Source organism: Orcinus orca, chromosome 11, assembly GCF_937001465.1.
Source record: "Orcinus orca chromosome 11, mOrcOrc1.1, whole genome shotgun sequence".
Taxonomy (NCBI): Eukaryota; Metazoa; Chordata; class Mammalia; order Artiodactyla; family Delphinidae; genus Orcinus; species Orcinus orca.
This window is the reverse complement of record NC_064569.1, coordinates 97,499,837-97,524,474: the sequence shown is the minus strand read 5'-3', so window position 1 is coordinate 97,524,474 and position 24,638 is coordinate 97,499,837. Positions and strand designations below refer to the sequence as shown.

Genomic DNA, 24,638 nt, shown 5'->3' with positions numbered 1-24,638 from the left:
AATTCTCTTTATATAGAAAACCTAAACTGAAGATGGTGCAAAGCCAGGGGTGACCTAAAGGGCTCATCACAGTGCCTCGCTCATACTCAGAACATTGCTTGGCTTTCGAGATCAAGGGTAAAATGAACCCACGCTCCTTACCCTTGCACTGTTAGGTGTTGATAACTGGGGTCCATTGAGAACAAAGATTAATAGAGTGCTTCCTGCGTGCCAGGCCCCATGGTAGGTGCTGAGTACAGGAAGATGAGTGCAGCTGATTCTCTCCACTGGAAGAGCTCACTGACTAACTAGCAGGGCGCACAGATAAACAGCCGAGAGAAAGGTCTGGAAGCAGAGAATCAAAGTGAAGCTAGATGTGGGACTAGAGGGATGGACTGGGAGGTATTAATACTTTATTCTTGACGTGCCCCGGCCCCTAGCAAGGTCATGGAAATATGGGTGCCTTTGACCTTTTTGTCCTTCTCTTTTTTAAAAAAAAAAAAATTATTTATTTATTTGGCTGTGCTGGGTCTTAGTTGCGGCATGCAGGATCTTTAGTTGCAGCATGCGGGCTCCTTTAGTTGCGGCATGCGGAATCCAGTTCCCTGATCAGGGATCAAACCTGGCCCCCCTGCATTGGGAGTGCGGAGTCTCAACCACTGGACCACCAGGGAAGTCCCTGTCCTTTTCTTTATTAAATAAAACAATTGGCAAAGCAAAACTATAAGACCAAGTTGTCTGTAAAGGTATGATTAGTTTTTTAAAATTTTTATTTATTTAATTTTAATTTTTTTTTTTTTTGCGGTATGCGGGCCTCTCACTGCTGCGGCCTCTCCTGTCGCGGAGCACAGGCTCCGGACGCGCAGGCCCAGCGGCCATGGCCCACGGGCCAGCCACTCCGCAGCACGTGGGATCCTCCCGGACCGGGGCACGAACCCGCGTCCCCTGCATCGGCAGACGGACCCTCAACCACTGCGCCACCAGGGAAGCCCTAATTTTAATTTTATTATTTTTAATTGAAGTGTAGTTGATTAACAATGTTGTGTTAGTTTCAGGTATACAGCAAAGTGATTCAATTACACATATATATGTATATTCTTTTTCAGATTCTTTTTTTAAAAATAAATTTATTTATTTATTTATTTTTGGCCACGTTGGGTCTTTGTGGCTGCGTGCGGGCTTTCTCTAGTTGCGGCGAGCAGTGGCTACTCTTTGTTGCAGTGCGCAGACTTCTCATTGCGGTGGCTTCTCTTGTTGCGGAGCACGGGCTCTAGGTGCGCAGACTTCGGTAGTTGTGGCACGCGGGCTCAGTAGTTGTGGCACACAGGCTTAGTTGCTCCTCAGCATGTGGGATCTTCCCGGACCAGGGCTCGAGCCCACGTCTCCTGTGTTGGCAGGTGGATTCTGCTGTGGCCTCTCCCGTTGCGGAGCACAGGCTCTGGACGCACAGGCTCAGCGGCCATGGCTCACGGGTCCAGACGCTCCGTGGCATGTGGGATCCTCCCGGACCAGGGCACAAACCCGTGTCCCCTGCATCAGCAGGCGGACTCTCAACCACTGCACCACCAGGGAAGCCCCGGCAGGTGGATTCTTAGCCACTGTGCCACCAGGGAAGTCCCCAGATTCTTTTCTGTTACAGGTTATTACAAGATATTGAATATAGTTCCCTGTGCTATACAGTAGGAACTTGTTGTTTATTTCATATATAGTAGTTTGTATTTGCTAATCCCAAACTCCTAATTTATCCCTCCCCCATTTCCCCTTTGGTAACCATAAGTTTGTTTTTTATGTCTGTTTTGAGTCTATTTCTGTTTTGTAAATAAGTTTATTTGTGTCATTTTTTAAAGATTCCACATAAAAGTGATATCATATGCTATTTGTCTTCCTCTGTCTGACTTACTTCACTTAGTATGATAATCTCTAGGTCCATCCATGTTGCTGCAAATGGCATAATTTCATTCTTTTTTATGGCTGAGTAGTATTCCACTGTATAAATATATGTACCACATCTTCTTTATCAATTCATCTGTCGATGGGCATTTAGGTTGTTTCCATGTCTTGGCTGTTGTAAATAGTGCAGCAGTAAACATTGGGGTGCATGTATCTCTTTGAATTAGAGCTTTCGCCTTTTCCAGATATAAGGCGTGATTAGTTTTAAGGAGGATAGGAAGGCCTCATGAAGGAGGGGCTCTACCCTTAGTCTTGAAAGATGAATTGGAGTGTGGTGGCAGAGGAGGAAAAAGCATGAACCCGTACTCAGAGGGGAGGGACTACATGGTATATTCATTCAGATTCTGTGTAAAAATGCAGCAGGCACGGAGCTGTGTGTCTGGAAGAGCCTCCTGGGGCCAGGTTAGTAATGATGTGAATGATCTTACATCCCACAGTTAGAAGCTTGATTTCAGTCTGTACACCCTGGAGAAGTAGTGCAAGTACATGTTTTTGGTTGGCTTTTTTTTTTTTAATTAAAAGCAATGTAGATTCACAAAAAAGTTGCAGAATCAGTACAGGGAGTTCCCGTGTGCCCCCAGCTTCCCCCAGTGGTAGCATCTTACGGAATAACCGTAGCACACTTAGCAAACCAGGACGCTGTCTTTGCTACAGTGCTAGTAACAAATAGAGACTTTATTAAGATTTCACCGGTTTTGACAGGCACTCATTTCATTTCTTGGTGCACAGTCCTGTGAAATTTTAACATGTGTGTAGTTTTGCCTTGCACGTTTTTTAAGCCAGGGAGTAATGTAACTGTATCTGTGCTTTAGAAAGATAAATCCTGGCAACAGAGGAGGATGGAGCAGAAAGGAGTTGGAGACCTGGGTGCATCTAAGGGGCTCTTTCTGGAATCCAGATGGGTGAGGACGAGCGTGGGCAGTGGCCTGAGGGATGGAGAGGGCAGGGGGTTGAGGTAAGACGTGTGTGCAAGTAACATTGACAGCGCTTGCTGGCCGCTTAGAAGGAGCGCCGGCGGCCAGAGTCGTGGAGAAAGAAGCAGGCCTGTGACACGGTTAAGGACTCTGGTCCTAGTTTTCTAAGGGCCGTAGGAAGCAATTGGAGTTTTTAAAGCAAGGAAGTAACGCGAGGAGATCAGTATTTTAAAATGATTGTTCTGGCCGATGCGAGGAAAATGGAGGGAGCCACAGTGGTGTGTGTGTGAGATTGTGGTGTGGTGTGTGTGTGTGATGTGTGTGTGTATGTATGTATGTATGTGTGTATGCATGTGTGTGTGGTGTGTGTGTGGTGTGTGTGGTATGTGTGTGTGTGCGGAGTGTGTGCGGTGTGTGGTGTGTGTGGTGTGTGTGTGCGGGGTGTGTGTGTGTGGTGTGTGTGGTGTGTGTGTGTGGTGTGTGTGTGGTGTGTGTGTGGTTTGTGTGTGGTGTGTGTGTGCGGTGTGTGTGTGCGGTGTGTGTGTGGTGTCTGTGTGTGGTGTGTATGTGTGGTGTGTGGTGTGTGTGTGCAGTGTGTGTGTGTGTGTGTGTGTGGTGTGTGTGTGTGTTTGAGTTATGGGAAGAGAAGTGGTGCTCATTGTGTTGACATAAAATACTTCTACCCGAGAAACCTAAGATTTGGTGTGAAATTCACATGAAGGACCCGCCCAAGGTTTTGGACACAATTTTCCAGTAACTCGCAAGATCGGATTATTTTGCAGACCCGAGGGCTCTGTTCCTATGGCTTGATAAGCTAAATAAGAAAATCCATCTAACCCCACTGCTCTCTTACTTTTCAGAATTCACAAATTCAGAAATAGTTTATCTTGAAGGCAGTGAAACAAAACAGCTCCAAAACAGATAGTGCCACCGCCGCCAGCACCACGTGGAGCAGAGCCAAGGCCAGGCAAGCGCTCCTCTCTCCCCAGCGCCTGTGTCAGCAGCCGGGTCAGAGGAACCTGGCGAGTTCACTGTGTGGTGCTGGGCTCAGGCCTCGAGACAAAGGTGCTCAGAAAGTGGTGGTGATACCACGATCACTTCCATCCGGTTTGTTTCAGTTGTTCACGCAGCAGGCGTGTGCTCAGTGCTGATTCTTGTGCCACAGTTGTCCTCTAGGAACTTACATATCGTATCAACAAGCATCGGCTTATAAATTTTAAAGTCGAATGGCCTTCGTTTGGTGCTGCACGTGACCACAGGTGTTAGCTGGCCACGGTGAACTCGGAAGATGCTTCCGCCAGGCCCGCAGGGCTCTCTGGACAGTGCAGGTCCACGTGTCTGGCTGTAGGTGGCGGCAGCCCCACGACTTTCCGTTACGGAACTCGAGCTGGGAAACCGTCTCATCTTCCCTTTGCCAGCATCCAATGACTTGCTGGGGCCCGGCTGCACTATAAATAGGACACATTCGACACTCCTGGTCTGCTCACAGGAGCCGGGAGGATGCGGTCGTTTCCGTGGATTACATTTTAAAAGGCTGCCGGTGAAACCATGTCTGAGCTGGGAACAGCTGCTTGACAGCTGACGTGTGGTCAGTTTCTCTGACGCAGCTTGTTTTTCTGTTGCCTGTTGCTGTATCTGTCATCACATTAGGTGTGGTGGTGAGTCTGAAAATATTCATTAGGCGGGAGTGAATTTCTGAGGCAGTTTCTGAAACTAGACTTCTGTGTCCATGATAGAGAAGGCGTGTTACAGGCAAAACAGAATAAGCCTTTTCTTCAGGATCTGTGTTCCGGAGCATCAAGGAGTTCATGCTGATATAAACGATCCCCAAACCACAACACTCAATTCAGTTAAACGCAGTAAGCATTATTTTTTGGACCACCATCATCAGATGTGCTCCTTGCTCTCGCGGCACTGATGGTCTAACAGGGAACTCAGACATCAAACAATCATGAGGGTCATGGGTGTTAATTAAGAAAACCTTTGACCCTGGTCACTAGTTCTCGGCACAGGGTATGAGAGTGAGAAATCACAGATGATGCCGAGGCTTCTACCTTGGATGGTGGGAAAGAGCGTGACGATCCTAAACAAGACCAAGGAGTGGCAGGGTGTGTGTGTGTGTGCGCGCGCGCACGTTTTTGGAGGAGAGTGCTGTTTGAAAGACGGGGCTATGATTAATTTGATAAATGCTTTTGGAGCTCCAGTGATACTGGGTGCTCTGGGGCAGGGGGTACAGTAGTGCAAAAACACTTTTATTTCATGGAGCCTATAATCTAGTGTATAGTTTCCCAAATGAAAGTATAATTACTCATTGAGGTGAGTGCAGTGCAGGGGAAGGACAGGCTGTGATGAGAGACTCTACCAGGAGGATGTAGGCAAGGCAAGCAGGGCGCTGTCTCTAAGGAGGCCATGGCCACATGTGGATCAGGCGGTGAGAGGAGTCAGCTGGGGGAGGAGTTGGGGGAGGAGAGGATCTGGGCAGAGGGGCCCATGGGGCCGTGGGAAGCAGGTGGGGAGAGTGGCGAAGGCAGGAGCCGGGTCACATGCTGCCGGGTAGGCCCCGGCAGGCATGTTATATCTAACATGCTGTGATACGTTTATTAGAGAACATTTAAAGTAAAGCTCAGTGTCCGCACCAGCCCAGCATAGCTGTTTTTGTCTGCAAGATGAGGCCCTGTAGACCCTGGCCTCCTGTGGAAATACGTTTTTATATCATGTTTATAGCGTATACCTCACTGTACCTTTTCTCTTAACATTGTGCTAAACATGTCTTTCTGTTTTGACATATTCTATATCGTTATTTATAATAGTGATAAATAATCACCAGATCAAACTGTGAGAGGCTTGTGTTTTATTTGGAGTTTGATTTCTGAGCTGGTGTGGGTGAGCCTTGTAGTGCATGTGGGTAGACTTGAAATTTATGCTGCAAGAGAAGGTATTTGTGAAAATGCGGTTCGGGAGGAAGGTAAGAGCCTGCCTGGGGATTTGAGGAGACCCTGACGTCGGGGGAGACCCTGGGTGCAGGAAGGCCGAGGCTCAGATGCCAGGGGCCACCGGCTGGGGAAAAGGTTGGTTTATAACCAGGGATTTTTCCGCTAAATTGAATTCAGATGACTGGCTAAATTGTTTTTTATGATACCCTATCATTTGGAATATAGTTATAAATCAACTTGCATTCTTATAATTCCTATGTTTAGGTCAGTAAACGAGGGGTTGCCAGCCGATTCTAAGATCTTAAGGGAGTGTAAGACCGAGACGGGGGAGGCGGACTGGGCTTCACACGCTGGTGTCAGGAACCCCGGAATCCTAATATTTGATTAGATATGTATGTAGATGACTCGCTTTTAATTTTCTACATGTTATTTTGAGTAGGTTGCAGAATTGTTAGACTGTTCTGCAAGTGCGAGGCATCCATTCTTGAGAATTGACAGGTTTTCTTACTACTCTATTAATATGTGCAGATTTCATTGTTCTTATCCATGTGTCGATGTGAGCATGCACACAGACCCCTCACGTGTACCTGGGTGAGTGCAGACCCCTAGCACAGTTGGGCAAAAAGCCTAGGATTAAATTCAGGCGACTTTGGGTCTTGGCCTCATGAGTAAATTTGGCTTTTCCCTGTGGTGTTTCATTTCTCCACCTCTAAACATGTGGATAATGGTGTCTAACTCACAAGGTTGATGATGAACCAGTGGCCAGCAAAATAGGTTATTGCGAGGTGACGCTACTAGAATCACCTAAATGCCACGTGTGCTGGTCTTTTAGCTTCATTTTGATATCAAGCCGGGAACTTTACACATGAGCCTCCTTAAAAACTGTAGACTTGTACTTAGAAATCAACTTCAGCTTCTTCTAAAGCAGTGGTCCCAGCTTGTTAAAACACAGATGGCTGGGCCACCACCCCAGAGTTTCAGGTTGGTTGGTCTGGGTTGGAGCCTGAGAATTTGCATTTCTAGAAAGGTCCCAGGTGATGTTGATATTGCTGGTTCAGGGACCACATTTTAAGAACCACTGTTTCAAAGCTGCATGTCTGCTTCAATAGCCTTTTAAAAAAAATTTTTAATTATTTATTTTTTGGCTTTGTTTGATCTTCATTGCTGTGTGCGGGCTTTCTCTAGTTGCGGAGAGCGGGGGCTACTCTTTGTTGCGGTGCACGGGCTTCTCATTGCGGTGGCTTCTCTTGTTGCAGAGCATGGGCTCTAGGCACATGGGCTTCAGTAGTTGTGGCAGTCGGGCTCAGTAGTTGTGGCTCATGGGCTCTAGAGCACAGGCTCAGTAGTTGTGGTGCACGGGCTTAGTTGTTCCGCGGCATGTGGGATCTTCCCAGACCAGGGCTCGAACCCGTGTCCCTTGCATTGGCAGGTGGATTCTTAACCACTGTGCCACCAGGGAAGTTCCCAAAACTAATTTTTTTAAATAGAAAATAAATGCATGTAGAAAATAATGGTTTTAGTAACAATAGAAAACCATGTTATGTCTGCTTGAGGAATCTAAAAATGGAATAATAGCTCCTGTCCTCTTGAGATGAACTGATGAGGACATCTCTTGGGCAAAGTCTTTAGCGTAACCCCTGCGATGGGGTGATGCACTTCAACTCTCATCAACTCTAGGAAGACAGGTGTCACTGAGTTTCTGTAAGCTACGTCAGGGTAGTTAGATGTCCTGTGGGGATACCTTGTTCCTGTTCTTTTAAAACGTGCCATTTTCTTTACATCCCAAGTTAGGTCTTGAACTCCTGGGGGCTGGGTGGGCCATACTTCTCTTTCTGTTCCTCCACTCTCGCCAGTGTGTGGCCTGCAGCATTCGCTGAAGAGTGAGCGGTTGAGAGCAGAGTTGGTTGGAAAATGCTTACACCAAGAACGTTTAGGTATAACATCCACATAGGCTCCGTTTTCAGAGTGATCCAGATTTGGCTTTTCCGAGTATTTGTATTGTAATTGAAGTCTCACTAGCTTTTATGACCCTGCAGTTGGTAGAAATTAGAACTGGAGAAGACCCAACGGGTCATCCAGACCGTTCTCCCGCTGGAAGAGGCTTATTCCCTGCAGTGTACTCAGTAGCATTAGGAGGCATTACTTTTCATATGATTACTATTTTTTTGTGTGTGTGCTGTCTTCAACTAAGTGTTTCTTGAATTGAATCTCTTTGTATTCAAGTAATAAAATGCACAACAGGCAGTACATTTCTGGGTGATTATCTCACTCCTCAGGTGGTGCAATAAGGCATGAGGCCAAAGCCCTGGCATGCCTTATTGTTATTAGGAAGGGAATTTATGGATAAAATAAAGTGGTTAACTGCATCGGCAATAACCACAACGAGGAACGCAGTTACAGAGGATCCCCCCGCCCCCGTGCTTGGAGAGCAGGTCAGGCAGGAGACCAGAACCTTAGCCGTGCAGGCAGCAATGGGGGTGCCAGAGACTCGCCACTGCCTTCAAGGAACTTGTGAATTTTGCAAAAAGCAGCAGGAAAGCCTTGGCTGTTGACAGCCATGCAAACTTGATACCTGGGAAGAGCCTGACTCTGGACCCAGCTCGGGGTTTAGCACTGTGCTCCTGGGCAAATTGCTTGCCTGCTCTGAGCACCCGTTTCCTCACCTATGAAACGGGAAGAGCAGTAAGTGATTGGGCCTGGGAAGGGTTAAATGAGTTTTTCATCAATCTTAAGCACATTTCCTGGTTCAAAGTAAGTCCCTCTTAAATGCTAATTGGATTTGAATCATTTTTTTCCCTTCTTAAAATTCTTCCTAAGCTGAGTCCCTTGTCTCTTCTTCAGTCTGGTCCAGTTACCTCACGTACACGATCATCCTTGCCATCCTTGGTGCTCCTTCTGAGCCCTCTGTGCCATGTCATCGCGTCCCTTGCACATGCCCTCACCTTGCCGTATCACATGTGCTCTTCAAAACTCTGACCCCAGGTAAACCCAGCTCAGTGGCCTTGCCGTGCAGCTGAATGTGGCTGGAGAAACGCGGCACCGCCACGATTACTGGCCCGTGAGTTCCTGTCCACGGGCCTCGGGGGGCTCAGCACTCCCGGCACTGCTGCTGCTTCTCCTGCTTGCCTTCCCTTCCAGACGACGGTTTCATTCCATGTCCTTTCCCCGTCCTCACTCGCTGCTGATGACCCAGCTTTCACAGAGAAAAGAGACACCAGCAGAAGGGAACTGCCACACGCCCTCCTCTACACATTCGTTCACACGCTCTCTCTTCTCCTTGTCATGAGGCGTGAACGGTCCGTGCGCCTAGCAGAGGCTTGGCCACGAGAGGAGACCCTGTCTCCGCAGGCAAACCTATGGGAACCAGCCATTCTCTCCCTTCTCTCCCGCTTCATCCCTCTTGGCCCTGAGGCTGGGTCGCGATCGCGAGTATCCAGACATGCTACTGATTCTCCTGTGTTAAGGACGGTTTTCTCCTGACCCCATCCCTCCTCCGGTTCCCACCCTTCTGCTTTACAGCAGAGTTCCTTGAAACAGGCATCTCTATCTGCTGTCACTGACTCCTCTCTGAGTTTATCTGAACTCACTTAGACAGGCTTCCTCCTAACCACCCAGTTCCACCAGTATGGCTACTATTAGGGTCATGGGTGGTTCCCAGCTGGCTTAATCCAAAGGGCAGTTCTTGGTCCTCATCTTACGTGATTATCCCTGTCACCTTTGACACACAACATCACCCCCTCCTCCTTGACACACTTTCTTCACTTGGTTTCCTGGACACTCGAGTCCCCTGGTTTTTCTCCTCTCTCACTGGTCACTCTCCCTCAGTCGCCTGTGCCAGTTCTTCCACATCTCCCTGAGCTCTGAATGTCGGCATACCCCAAGGCTCGGCCCTGACAGCTCTTCTCTTTTTACACCTACTTTTCTGGTGGGCTGATCTGATATCATGCCTTTATATACATTGTTTGCTGACAATCCCCAAACTTCTGTCTTCGTCCCTCATACATCCAACTGCCTATTCAGTAGGGCTATTGGGCTATTGAATAAGCATCTCAACTGTAATATGTCCAGAAGGAATTCTTGATCTTCTCCTCCACACCTGACCTACCTACGGTCTCTCCCATCTCAGTTAATAGCCGTTCAATCCCGCCTTTTTCTTGCCTGCCAGGTCACGTCTGTAAGGAAATACATTGGCTGTTCCTTCAGAATGTGTCTGGAATCTGATCATTTTTCAACACTTTCTCCAAAAGCACCCTGGTCCAAGCCACAGCTTCTCTTGCGTGGATGATTGCAGTAGACTTGTAACTGGACTTCCTGCTTCCTCTCTTGCCTCTGTAGATCTTTGTATTTTAACATCTTTATTGGAGTATAATTGCTTTACAATTGTGTGTTAGTTTCTGCTTTATAACAAAGTGAATCAGCTATACATATACATATATCCCCATATCTCTTCCCTCTTGCGTCTCCCTCCCTCCCCAAATGTAGATCTATTCTTGACATACAGCCAGAGGGCTCCTTTAAATGCAAAGTCCAGGTCATAACCCTTTGTGTAACCCTCTTCTCTGTACAAAACCCTCCAGCGGCTTCACACATCACTCACAGCCTAAGGCTCACGGGGACCCATGTGGTTTTCCTCCATCTAGCCTCCTGCTGCCTCTTTGTCCTCCTCGCGGCATTGTTCCCCTTCTGGTTCCCTTCAGATCTCTGCTCAATGTCACCTGTTTTCCTCCTCCGCTCCATTTACCTCCATAGCCCTTACGCATGTGTATAATTTACTTAATTTACTGTATGTCTTCCATTACTAGAATATAAGGTCCATGAGGTCCATGATTGTGCCAGTTTTGTTCATTGACCCCCAAGCTTCTAGAAGGAGATTAATAAACACTTTTTGACTGTATGAACATGTACCAAGCCACGTTCTTCTGGAAATTTACCTATGTTGTGATTCTAGGTTTCAGTTCAGTTAAATGTACCTAGTTGAAGAAGGATGTATCTGGCACTCTGGATGAAGTTCTCAGCCTCATATGGCATCAGCCCACAGGGACCTGCCAACGGATGGTGGCAGATAAGACAGGTCCAGACTGATACCGTGCCAGGTAGTCAGGGCTGCCCGAAGAGAGGGAAGCAGAGCACTGGCCAATGTGGATTTCCTATACATGAAAAAATTCGGATTCATTTCTTCAACCCTGTAAACTTGAGATTCTTCAGATCAAGTGCTTTAGAGGTGTTGCCTAGCCTGATTTCCTATACTCGTATAGTGCCATGCACATCCAACTGTTTTCGAATATTATTCATTACACACTTGCGTTTAAATGTGAAGCCCAGTAGGGAATTTTTTTTTTTTTTTTTTTTTGCTGGGAAGGATAGCCAAGTTAGGAGCCTCAGACAATTGATGGCTGTAAAACTTCCCTGTAGAGCTGGAACTTAGGCTTCCTGATTCACTTGAGGCAAGGGAGAGTTTTGTTTCTTGCTCTGATGCTGAGAGCGGCCAGAAAGGAATGAGCAGAAAATCTGCCCTGATTTTTGAAATGCCAATAAGCCATAGACCGGCAGAATCCATGAGTCATAAATTCATAATTGCATGTAATAACGTGGTGACCACTGAGCGCCAGGGCCTTCTGCTGGCAGGCATGGGAGCACGGCCAGCTTCGCTCTAACAGTGGGGGCGTGAGCCTGGGTGAGACCCACAGCGCCCAAGATAAACAAGGACATCCCCCGGGACTGTCTCTGGGAGGCATCTGGTTTTGTGTCCGGCTTTGGCCTTGCTTCCTCTAAGGTCTTTTAATCGCATTCTCAATAACCATCAAGTAAACATATTACCTTAAAAATTGTTGAGAAGGCACCCCCCATGCCAGAGGCGTCCAGGGGAGCAGCTTCTCTCTGCCCACCAAGCGCTGCTCCCTCTTCCCCTCCTCCTCCTTTTTCTTTCTAATTCTGATGTAATTCACATACCATAAAATGAATCCTTTTAAAGTATACAATTTCCTGGCTTTTAGTATATTCACAAAGTTGTGTGACCATCACCACTACCTGACTTTTGTCACCCCCAAAGAAACCGCATACCCGTTGGCAGTCCCATTTCCCCCTTCCTTTAGCCCCTGGTAACCACTAACCTACTTTCCGTTTCTATAGATTTACTTATTCTGCATGTTTTATATCAATTGAATCATATAGTATATGGTCTTTTGGGTCTGCCTTAGCCTAATATTTTCAAGATTCACTTTTATTGTAGCATGAATCAGTGTTTCATTCCTTTTTATGGCTGAATTACATATAGTCCATGAATGAATAGACTGACCCATTTACCAGTTGATGGACCTTTGGGTTGTCTCCACTTTTTGGCTGTTGTGGGTATGCTGCTATGAACATTTATGTACAAGTTTTTGTGCGGACATAGATTTTCAGTTCCCTTGACTATATACCTGGGAGTAAAATTGCTGGGTCATATGCTAACTCTATGTTTAACTTTTTGAGATACTGACAACCTATTTCCAAAGCAGCTGAACCATTTTACATTCCTACCAGCAATGTATGAGGGTTCCAGTAGCATTACATCCTCGCCAATACTTGTTATTGTTTGTTACTTTGATTATAGCCATCGTAGTGGCTGCAAAGTGGTAGCTTATTGTGTTCTGATTTATATTTTCCTAATGACTTATGATGCTGAGTGTTTTTTCATACACTTGCTGGCCATTTGTATATCTTCTTGGGAGGAGTGTCTGTTCAGATCCTTGCCCATTGTTAAATTGGGTTATTTGCCTTTTTATTATTGAGTTGAAAGTGTTCTTGATATGTTCTACATATTAGATTCTTATCAGATATATGATTGACAAATAATTGATTCCATTCTGTGGGTTGTCTTTTCACTTTCTTGATAGTGTCCTTTGAAGCACAAAAATTTTAATTTTGATGAAGTCCAATTAACATTCCTTCTTTGGTTGCTTGTATTTGTGATGTCATATCTAAGATACTATCACATAATCTCAAATCACAAAGATTTACACCTCTGTTTTCTCCTAAGAATTTTATAGTTTCAGTTCTTTTTTTAATTTTATTTTATTAATTTTTTTATACAGCAGGTTCTTTTTTTGTTTTTTTTTTAAGAAAAGAAGTAGATTGATTTATTTATGTCTTCCTTGTGGTGTACGGGCTTCTCTTGTTGCGGAACATGGGCTCTAGGTGCGTGAGCTTCAGTAGTTGTGGCTCGTGGGCTCTATAGCGCAGGCTCAGTAGTTGTGGAACATGGGATTAGTTGCTCCACGGCATGTGGGATCTTCCTGGACCAGGGCTCGAACCCACATCCCCTGCATTGGCAGGTGGATTCTTAACCATTGTGCAACCAGGGAAGCCCTATACAGAAGGTTCTTTTTTTTTTAATTTTTAATTTTTTTTATACAGCAGGTTCTTATTAGTCATCCATTTTATACACATCAGTGTATACATGTCAATCCCAATCTCCCAGTTCATCACACCACCCCCACCCCCCCGGCCACTTTTCCCCCTTGGTGTCCATACGTCTGTTCTCTACATCTGTGTCTCTATTTCTGCCCTGCAAACCGGTTCATGTGTACCATTTTTCTAGGCTCCACATATATGCGTTAATATACGATATTTGTTTTTCTCTTTCTGACTTACTACACTCCGTATGACAGTCTCTAGATCCATCCACGTCTCTACAAATGACCCAGTTTCGTTCCTTTTTATGGCTGATATTCCATTGTATATATGTACCACATCTTCTTTATCCATTTGTCTGTCGATGGGCATTTAGGTTGCTTCCATGACCTGGCTGTTGTAAATAGTGCTGCAGTGAATATTGGGGCGTCTTTTTGAATTATGGTTTTCTCTGGGTATATACCCAGTAGTGGGATTGATGGGTCATATGGTAATTCTATTTTTAGTTGTTTGTTTGTTTGTTTTGTTTTGTTTTGTTTTGCGGTACGCGGGCCCTCCACCGTTGTGGCCTCTCCCGCTGCGGAGCACAGGCTCTGGACGCGCAGGCTCAGCGGCCATGGCTCACGGGCCTAGCCGCTCCGCGGCATGTGGGATCTTCCCGGACCAGGGCACGAACCCGTGTCCCCTGCATCGGCAGGCGGACTCTCAACCACTGCGCCACCAGGGAAGCCCCTATTTTTAGTTTTTTAAGGAACCTCTATACTGTTCTCCATAGTGGCTGTGTCAATTTACATTCCCACCAACAGTGCAAGAGCGTTCCCTATTCTCCACACCCTCTCCAGCATTTGTTGTTTGTAGATTTTCTGATGATGCCCATTCTAACTGGTGTGAGGTGATACCTCATTGTAGTTTTGATTTGCATTTCTCTAATAATTAGTGATGTTGAGCAGCTTTTCATGTGCTTCTTGGCCATCTGTATGTCTTCTTTGGAGAAATGTCTATTTAGGTCTTCTGCCCATTTTTGGATTTGGTTGTTTGTTTTTATATTTTGGAGATTAATCCTTTGTCTGTTGATTTGTTTGCAAATATTTTCTCCCATCCTGAGGGTTGTCTTTTCATCTTGTTTGTAGTTTCCTTTGCGGTGCAAAAACTTTTAAGTTTCATTAGGTCCCATTTGTTTATTTTTGTTTTTATTTCCATTACTCTAGGAGGTGGATCAAAAAAGATCTTGCTGTGATTTATGTCATAGAGCGTTCTGCCTATGTTTTCCTCTAAGAGTTTGATAGTGTCTGGCCTTACATTTAGGTCTTTAATCCATTTTGAGTTTATTTTTGTGTATGGTGTTAGGGAGTGTTCTAATTTCATTCTTTTACATATAGCTGTCCAGTTTTCCCAGCACCACTTATTGAAGAGACTGTCTTTTCTCCATTGTATATCCTTGACTGCTTTGTCATAGATTAGTTGACCATGGTTGCATGGGTTTATCTCTGGGCTTTCTATCCCATTCCATTGATCTATGTTTCTGTTTTTGTGCCAGTACCATATTGTCTTGATTACTGTAGCTTTGTAGTATAGTCTGAAGTCAGGGAGTCTGATTCCTCCAGCTCCATTTTTTTCCCTCAAGACCGCTTTGGCTATTCGGGGTCTTTTGTGTCTCCATACAAATTTTAAGATTTTTTGTTCTAGTTCTGTAAAAGATGCCATTGGTAATTTGATAGGGATTGCATTGAATCTGTAGATTGCTTTCGGTAGTATAATCACAGTATATTCACAGTATTGATTCTTCCAATCCAAGAACATGGTATATATCTCTCCATCTGTTTGTATCATCTTTAATTTCTTTCATCAGTGTCTTATAGTTTTCTGCATACAGGTCTTTTGTCTCCCTAGTTAGGTTTATTCCTAGGTATTTTATTCTCTTTGTTGCAGTGGTAAGTAGGAGTGTTTCCTTAATTTCTCTTTCAGATTTTTCATCATTAGTGTATAGGAATGCAAGAGATTTCTGTGCATTGATTTTGGATCCTGCAACTTTACCAAATTCATTGATTAGCTTTACTGGTTTTCTGGTGGCATCTTTAGGATTCTCTATGTATAATATCATGTCATCTGTGAACAGTGACAGTTTTACTTCTTCTTTTCCAATTTGTATTCCTTTTATTTCTTTTTCTTCTCTGATAGCTATGGCTAGGACTGCCAAACCTATGTTGAATAAAAGTGGTGAGAGTGGACAACCTTGTCTTGTTCCTGATCTTAGAGGAAATACTTTCAGTTTTTCACCATTGAGAATGATGTTTGCTCTGGGTTTGTCATATATGGCCTTTATTATGTTGAGGTAGGCTCCCTCTATGCCCACTTTCTGGAGAGTTTTTATCACAAGTGGGTGTTGAATTTTGTCAAAAGCTTTTCCTGCATCTATTGAGGTGATCATATGGTTTTTCTTCTTCAATTTGTGAATATGGTGTATCACATTGATTGATTTGCGTATATTGAAGAATCCTTGCATCCCTGGGATAAATCCCACTTAATCATGGTGTATGACCCTTTTAATGTGTTGTTGGATTCTGTTTCCAAGTATTTTATTGAGGATTTTTTCATCTATATTCATGAGTGATATTGGTCTGTAATTTTCTTTTTTTGTAGTATCTTTGGTTTTGGTATCAGGGTGATGGTGGCCTCATAGAATGAGTTTGGGAGTGTTCCTTTCTCTGCAGTTTTTTGGAAGAGTTTGAGAAGGATGGGTGTTAGCTCTTCTCTAAATGTTTGACAGACTTCACCTGTGAAGCCATCTGGTCCTGGACTTTTGTTTGTTGGGAGATTTTTTTTTTTTTTTGCGGTATGCAGGCCTCTCACTGCTGTGGCCTCTCCGGTTGCGGAGCACAGGCTCCGGACGCGCAGGCTCACGGGCCTAGCTGCTCCACGGTGTCTGGGATCCTCCCAGACTGGGGCATGAACCCATGTCCCCTGCATCGGCAGGCGGACTTTCAACCACTGCGCCACCAGGGAAGCCCTGTTAGAAGATTTTTAATCACAGTTTCAATTTCATTACTTGTGGTTGGTCTGTTCATATTTTCTCTTTCTTCCTGGTTCAGTCTTGGAAGGTTATACCTTCCATTTCGTCCATTTCTTCCAGGTTGTCCATTTTATTGGCATAGAGTTGCTTGTAATAGTCTCTTAGGATGCTTTGTATTTCTGCGGTGTCATAACTTCTCCTTTTACATTTCTAATTTTATTGATTTGAGTCCTCTCCTTGTTTTTCTTGATGAGTCTGGCTAATGGTTTATCAATTTTGTTTACCTTCTCAAAGAACCAGCTTTTAGTTTTATTGATCTTTGCTATTGTTTTCTTTGTTTCTATTTCATTTATTTCTGCTTTGATCTTTATGATTTCTTTCCTTCTGCTAACTTTGGGTTTTGTTTGTTTTTCTTTCTCTAGTTCTTTTAGGTGTAAGTTTAGATTGTTTATTTGAGATTTTTCTTGTTTCTTGAGGTAGGCTTGTGTAGCTATAAACTTCCCTCTTAGAACTGCTTTTGCTGCATCCCATAGATTTTGGATCATTGTGTTTTCGTTTTCATTTGTCTCTAGCTATTTTTTGATTTCCTCTTTGATGTTTTCAGTGATCTCTTGGTTATTTAGTAACGTATTGTTTAGTCTTCATGTGTTTGTGTTTTTTATGTTTTTTTCCCTGTAATTGATTTCTAATCTCATAGTGTTGTGGTCAGAAAAGTTGCTTGATATGATTTCAGTTTTCCTAAATTTACTGAGGCTTGATTTGTGACCCAAGATGTGATCTATCCTGGAGAATGTTCCATGCGTACTTGAGAAGAAAGTGTAATCTGCTGTTTTTGGATGGAATGTCCTATAAATGTCAATTAAATCTGTCTGGTCTATTGTGTCATTTAAAGCTTGTGTTTCCTTATTAATTTTCTGTTTGGATGCTCTGTCCATTGGTGTAAGTGAGGTGTTAAAGTCCCCCACTATTATTGTGTTACTGTCGATTTCCTCTTTTATAGCCTTTAGCAGTTGCCTTATGCATTGAGGTGCTCCTATGTTGGGTGCATATATAATTGTTGTATCTTCTTCTTGGATTGATCCCTTGATCATTATGTAGTATCCTTCCTTGTCTCTTGTAACATTCTTTATTTTAAAGTCTATTTTATCTGAGTATTGCTACTCCAGCTTTCTTTTGATTTCCATTTGCATGGAATATCTTTTTCCATCCCCTCACTTTCAGTCTGTATGTGTCTCTAGGTCTGAAGTGGGTCTCTTGTAGACAGCATATATATGGGTCTTGTTTTTGTATCCATTCAGTGGGCCTGTGTCTTTTGGTTGGAGCATTTAATCTATTCATCTTTAAGGTACTTCTCGATATATATGTTCCTATTACCATTTTCTTAATTGTTATGGGTTTGTTTTTGTAGGTCCTTTTCTTCTCTTGTGTTTCCCACTTAGAGAAGTTCCTTTAGCATTTGTTGTAGAGCTGCTTTCGTGGTGCTGAATTCTCTTAGCTTTTCTGTAAAGCTTTTGATTTCTCTGTCGAATCTGAATGAGATCCTTGCCGGGTAGAGTAATCTTGGTTGTAGGTTCTTCCCTTTCATCACTTTAAATATATCATGCCACTCCCTTCTGGCTTGTAGAGTTTCTACTGAGAAATCAGCTGTTAACCTTATGGGATTTGCCTTGTATGTTGTTGTCCTTGTATGTCATTTTTCCCTTGCTGCTTTCAATAATTTTTCTTTGTCTTTAATTTTTGTCAATTTGATTACTATGTGTCTCGGTGCGTTTCTCCTTGGGTTTATCCTGCCTGGGACTCTCTGTGCTTCCTGGACTTGGGTGGCTGTTTCCTTTCCCATGTTAGGGAAGTTTTTGACTATAATCTCTTCAAATATTTTCTCGGGTCCTTTCTCTCTCTCTTCTCCTTCTGGGACCCCTATAATGCAAATGTTGTTGTTGCGTTTAATGTTGTCCCAGAGGTCTCTTAGGCTGTCTTCATTTCTTTTCATTCTTTTTTCTTTATTCTGTTCCATGGCAGTGAGTTCCACCATTCTGTCTTCCAGGTCACTTATCCATTCTTCTGCCTCAGTTATTCTGCTATTGATTCCTTCTAGTGTATTTTTCATTTCAGTTATTGTATTCTTCGTCTCTGTTTGTTTGTTCTTTAATTCTTCTAGGTCTTTGTTAAACATTTCTTGCATCTTCTCGATCTTTGCCTCCATTCTTTTTCCAAGGTCCTGGATCACCTTCACTATCATTATTTTGAATTCTTTTTCTGGAAGGTTGCCTATCTTCACCTCATTTAATTGTTTTTCTGGGGTTTAATCTTGTTCCTTCATCTGGTACATAGCCCTTTTCATCTTGTCTGTCATTCTGTGAATGTGGTTTCTGTTCCACAGGCTGCAGGATTGTAGTTCTTCTTGCTTCTGCTGTCTGCCCTCTGGTGGATGAGGCTATCGAAGAGGCTTGTGCAAGCTTCCTGATGGGAGGGACTGGTGGTGGGTAGAGCTGGGTGTTGCTCTCGTGGGCAGAGCTCGATAAAACTGTAACCTGCTTGTCTGCTGATGAGTGGGGCTGGGTTCCCTCCCTGCTGGTTGTTTGGCCTGAGGCGACCCAACACTGGAGCCTGCTTGGGCTCTTTGATGGGGCTAATGGCAGACTCTGGGAGGGCTCACGCCAAGGAGTACTTCCCAGAGCTTCTGCTGCCAGTGTCCTTGTCCTCATGGTGAGCCACAGCCACCCCCTGCCTCTGCAGGAGACTCTCCAACACGAGCAGGTAGGTCTGATTCAGTCTCCTCTGGGGTCACTGCTCCTTCCCTGGGTCCCGGTGTGCACAGTACTTTGTGTGTGCCCTCCAAGAGTGGAGTCTCTGTTTCCCCCAGTCCTGTCGAAGTCCTGCAATCAAATCCCACTAGCCTTCAAAGTCTGATTCTCTAGGAATTCCTCCTCCCATTGCCAGACCCCCAGGTTGGGAAGCCTGATGTGGGGCTCAGAACCTTCACTCCAGTGGGTGGACTTCTGTGGTATAAGTGTTCTCCAGTTTGTGAGTCACCCACCCAGCAGTTACAGGATTTGATTTTATTGTGATTGCACCCCTCCTACCATCTCATTGTGGCTTCTCCTCTGTCTTTGGATGTGGGGGTATCTTTTTTGGTGAGTTCCAGTGTCTTCCTGTCAATGACTGTTCAGCAGTTAGTTGTGATTCTGGTGCTCTCGCAAGAGGGAGTAAGCGCACGTCCTTCTACTCTGCCATCTTGAACCAATCTCTCTAGCTTCAGTTCTTAAATTTAGGTCTTTGGTTGATTTTGAGTTAATTTTTTTATATGGTATGAAGTGGGGGTCCAGTTTAATTCTTTTGCATGTGGATATCCACATTTGTTGAAAAGACTATTCTTTATGCATTGAATGATCTTGCAGCCCTTGTCAAAAATCAGTTAATGCTACATTTAAGGGTTTGTTTCCAGATTCTCCATTCTATCCCATTGATCTGCATGTCTCTCCTTATGCCAGCACCACACTGTCTTGACTACTGTTGCTTTGTAGTAAATTTTGAAATCAGGAAGTGTAAGTCCTGTAACTTTGTTTTTATTTTTTAAAGATTATTTTGGCTATACTGAATCTCTTAAATTTCTATATGAATTTTAGGCTAAACTTGTCAATTTCAGCAAAAAAGGCAGCTGAGATTTTGATGAGCATTAAATTGAATCTGTCGATCAATTTGAGGAGTATTATAATCTTATTCGTAAACATGGGATGTCTTTCCGTTTATTCAGATCTTCTTTAATTTCTTTTCAGTGATACTTTGTAGTTTCAGTGTATGAATTGTGTACTTTTTGTTAAGTTTATTCTTAAGTATTTTATTCTTTTTGATACTATTGTACATGGAATTGTTTTCTTAATTTTCTTTTCAGTGTGTTCATTGCAGTTGTGTAGAACTACAATTGATTTTTGTATATATATATTTTTAAGTTTTAAATGATTTTTGTATATTGATCTTGTATCCTACACCTTACTGAACTTGTTTATTATTTCTAATAGTTGTGTGTGTTTGTGTGTTTTTGTGTGTGTTTATGTGTGTGTTCCCAAGGATTTTATACGTACAAAGTCATATTATCAGCATATAGAGATAGTTTTACTTATTAGTCTCCAATCTGGATACCTTTTATTTATTTTCTTGCCTAGTTGCCCTGGCTAGAACCTTCAGTACAATGTTGAATAGACATCCTTGTTCCTGATCTTAGCGGAAAACTTTTATCCTTTATTCTTTTATCATTATGTATGGTGTTAGCTATTGGTTTTCACTGATGCCCTTTGTCAGGTCAAGGAAGTTCCCTTCTATTTCTAGTTTGTTGAGTGTTTTTATCGTGAAAGGGTGTAGGATTTTGTGAAATGCTTTTTCTGCATCAGTTGAGTTGATCATGCGTTTTTTCTTGATTCTATTAATGTGGTGTATATTACATTCATTTTTTTTAGGGGCATATATTTTAATTTAATTTTTTACTTTTTTTAACATCTTTATTGGAGTATAATTGCTTTACAATGTTGTGTTAGTTTCTGCTGTATAACAAAGTGAATCAGCTATATGTACACATATATCCCCATATCCCCTCCCTCTTGCATCTCCCTCCCACCCTCCCTATCCCACCCCTCTAGGTGGTCACAAAGCACAAGCTGATCTCCCTGTGCTATGCAGCTGCTTCCCACTAGTTATCTAATTTACATTTGGTAGACTAGATAGCTAGTGGGAAGCAGCTGCATAGCACAGGGAGATCAGCTCCGGTGCCTTGTGACCACCTATGTTCGGCCATTCTTGCATTCCTGGGATAAATCTCACTTGGTCATTATGTCTGATTCTTTTTAGTGTTGCTGGATTCAGTATGTTTGTGCTCTGTTGAGGATATTTCCTGTATCCATAAGGAACATTAGCCTTTAGCTCTCTCTCTTTTGGTGTCTTTGCCTGGTTTTGGTATTGATGTCATACTGGCCTCATAGAATGTGTTGGGAAGTGTTCTCTCCTTTTCTGTTTTTTGGAAGAGTTTTTGAAGAATTGGTTTTAATTATTCTTCTGTAAATACTCGGTAGAATTCACCAGCGAACCCATCTGGTCCTGGGTTTTTTTGCAAGAAGTTTTTTGACTGTTAATTCAGTCTTTTGTTTTAGGTCTATTCAGATTTTCTGTTTCCTTTTTAGTCAGGTTCAGTAGCTTGCATTTTTTAAAGAATTTTCCATTTCATGTAGGTTATCTAATTTGTTGGCATACAATTAATTGTTCATAGTATTCCCTTAGAATCCTTTTTTTGGTGAGGTCAATAGTAATGTCTTCTTTTCATTCTTGATTTTAGTAATTTGAGTGTTTCTCACTTTTTCCTGGTCAGTCTAGCTAAAAATTTGGCAGTTTGCAGATCTTTTAAAGAGCTTTTAATTTTGTTGGCTTTCTCTATTGTTTTTCTAAATTTGATTTTATTTATTTCTGCTCTAATCTTTATTATTTCCTTCATTCTCCTCACTTTGGGATTAGTTTACTCTTATTTTTCTAGTTTCTTGAGGAAGAAGTTAAATTATTAATTTGAAATTTTCCTTTTTAATATAGACATTTACGGCTATAATTTTTACTCTAAGCACTGCTTTAGCTGCATCCCATAAGTTCTGGTATGTTGTGCCTTCATTTTCATTCATCTAAAAGTATTTGCTAATTTCTCATTGGTTATTTAAGAGTGTGTTGTTTAACTTCCACATATGTGTGAATTATCTCATTTTTTTGATACTTATTTCTGATTTCATTCCCATGTGGTTGGAGAACATCCTTTGATGTTTTCAGTCCTTTTAAATTTATTGAGACTTGTGTTATGGCCTAACAAATGGTCTATCCTGGAGAATGTTCCACGTCCACTTGAGAAGAAGGTGTATTCTACCGTTGTTGGGTGGAGTGTTCTATAGATGTCTGTTAGGTCTAATTGGTTTAAAGCGTTGTTCAAGTGTTCTGTTTCCTTGTTAATCTTCTGGCTAATTGTTGTGTCCGTACTGAAAGTGAGCACTGAAGTCTCCAGCTATTATTGTTGAAGTGTCTGTTTCTCCTTTCAGTTCACCAGTTTTTACTTCATGTATATTGGGGCTCTGTTATTAGGTGCATATATGTTTATTTTGCCTTCATTTATTCTTTCTCTAATGCTCTTTCTTTCTTTATGTAGGTCTGAGTTTCTGACCCATATGATGTTTTCTTCTCTCTGAAGAAGTTGTTTTGGTACTTCTTACAAGCAGGTCTGCTTACAAGCAGGTCTGCTGGTGACACTTCCTCGATTTTTGTTTGTATGATCAAGTCTTTATTTGTCTTTAACTCTGAAGGCTGTTTGCTGGATACAGAATTCTAGGTTGGTGGGTTTTTTCCCTTTGACAGGTTAAACGTTTCATCCCACTCTTTCCTTGCTTGTATGGTTTCTGAAGATACGTATGTGTAGGCGTACTTTTTTTTTGTTGCACGTCTCATAAAATTTTTGTTGAAAACTAGACATTTTAAGAATGTGGCAGTTCTCAAAATCATGTTCTCCCTCCTTTCCATGTTTTGTTTGTTTAGTGACTTTTCTAAATTAACTTGGTACGGTCTGTATTGTTTGTCACGTGTGGCCACTGAAGTCCCTGACCGGTTAGCTTATCGGTCAGTGTGTGATGGGACAGAGCTTTCCTTAAACGCCTGGACGCAGCAGTTTTCCAGTCTTTGCCGAGGGGCTCTTGGTGTGTGTTGGAGCATTCTGTCAACCCTCAGCCAGGCAGTTTACAGCCTCAGCCTCCACCTCCTGCTTGTGCAGAGCCTCAAGGTCAGCCAGAGCTGGGAGCTTAGGGCCTTCTCAGGTCTTTCCTAGGCATGCTCACAGCCTTCTAGATTCCCAGGAATATGTGGGAGCTTCTCAAAGCCGCTACGGACGTCTCATTCCCCAGCTTTTCGGTTTAAGCTTTTTGGTTAGGCTATTATTTGCTCTGTCTGTTATCCACCCGTTCAGGCAGCTAAAATTTTAAACAATTGCCCCTGAATTTTTTTCAACAAATGCCTTTTGACAATAGCTTGTTCTCACTGGGCAAGCTCTGAGTCAGTTCTAATAAAGACAGCCTTGTGAGAGGGGTCTTTCAGGGAGCCATCAGGTAAGTCATACGATGAAAATTTTCTGATAATGGGGCTTGGAAGGAGCTTCAACCCCGTTCCTTCCCTTCCAGTGACCGGCAGGCTGCTGGGTTTTCACTGTGATTGTAGGATGTTGGTTTCAAGGCTGTTGCAGATTTGGGGGTGAGGGGAGATGGGAATAGGAGAAGTTAAAATGCCATACAACTTGGTGTTCATTCTGAGATTCTGGCATCTCTCATGAGTAAGCACCCCCCAGATTGCTGCAAACCTTTGGTTAATTTCCAGAGTTCTGAAAACAGCTGATTCGGACAGTTTTCGCCAGTGTTCTCCTTACTTTTTTGGAGATGATTTTCAGAGGTCCTTCCTCCACCATTTTTGGTGCTCTTTTCCCCAGCTGTGCCTCTGACTGTGTGTTGGATGTACAGTGAGGCACTTCAGGAGAGCTCAGAGTACCCACACTTTCCACCCCTGCTGCCCACCCCCCCAGGAAATGAGTCACTGGTAGTTGAGGTGCAGGTGGATTTTCCTATCCAAATGCCTCTTTGTTGTCCCATTTTTGAAGATTATTGGATCTGCTGTAAAAGTGAGTCTAAAATCACAATTCTGTGTTCCCTCTAAGAATAGTCTTTGAAATATTGGCATGAAGGTCATGACTAGCGGCATTTCTACAGTCTCCAGCTGCCCTCTCAGAAGAGGAATAGATAGGAGGTTGGCCACATTTGTAGGATGTGCTTGAAGATAATGTAACCTATTTTTTTTTTAATATCACAGGGTTTTAACGTGCAAAATGGCAGTTGTACCAGATTGGCATACTTTGTATCCTCACACACAAAAATTCACGCATTTCAGACCCCACTCTTCACCATGTAGAGTGTATTCAAGGAATGGTTTCCAGAATGTGTTCAGACCTTCTTCATGTGAGTATTCCTGAGCAAATGATGCTAACAGTAGATATCGTTACGTATGTTTAGTATGTACTAGACTCTGTACAAAGGCCTCACATGACATTTAATCCTCACAGTAAAGCTGTGAAATAAATTCTGTTATTGTCCCAGTTTTCTTTATGGGGAATCTGAGATACAGGTTTATCAAGCTACTTGCCCAAAAGTTGTATAGCTTTTAGGTAGCAGAGTTGAGATTTGTACCCAGACAGTGTGATTCCGGGATCCGTGGAATTAACTACTATGTTATCTAGTATACTGCCTCACTCCTCAGTTTTTTCTTAATTAATAGGCTATATTTTTCGAGTAGGTTTTTTTTTTTGTTTTTTTTGTGTTTTTTTTTGCCGTACTGTGTGGCTTGTGGGATCTTAGTTCCTTGACCAGGGATAGAACCTGGGCCATGGCAGTGAGAGTGCCAAGTTCT

The 24,638-nt window shown here is 43.1% G+C and overlaps 1 long non-coding RNA gene across 1 annotated transcript in view; it reads left to right on the top strand.

The window, feature by feature from the left end:
- The window catches only part of LOC117196483 (uncharacterized), a 28,515-nt gene extending 4,333 nt beyond the window's left edge, over positions 1–24,182 (top strand). The window contains exon 3 of the long non-coding RNA XR_004476692.2: positions 24,045–24,182. This is a non-coding gene — a long non-coding RNA (uncharacterized LOC117196483). The remainder of the gene's footprint in view (positions 1–24,044) is intronic.
- The last annotated feature ends 456 nt before the right edge of the window (positions 24,183–24,638 follow it).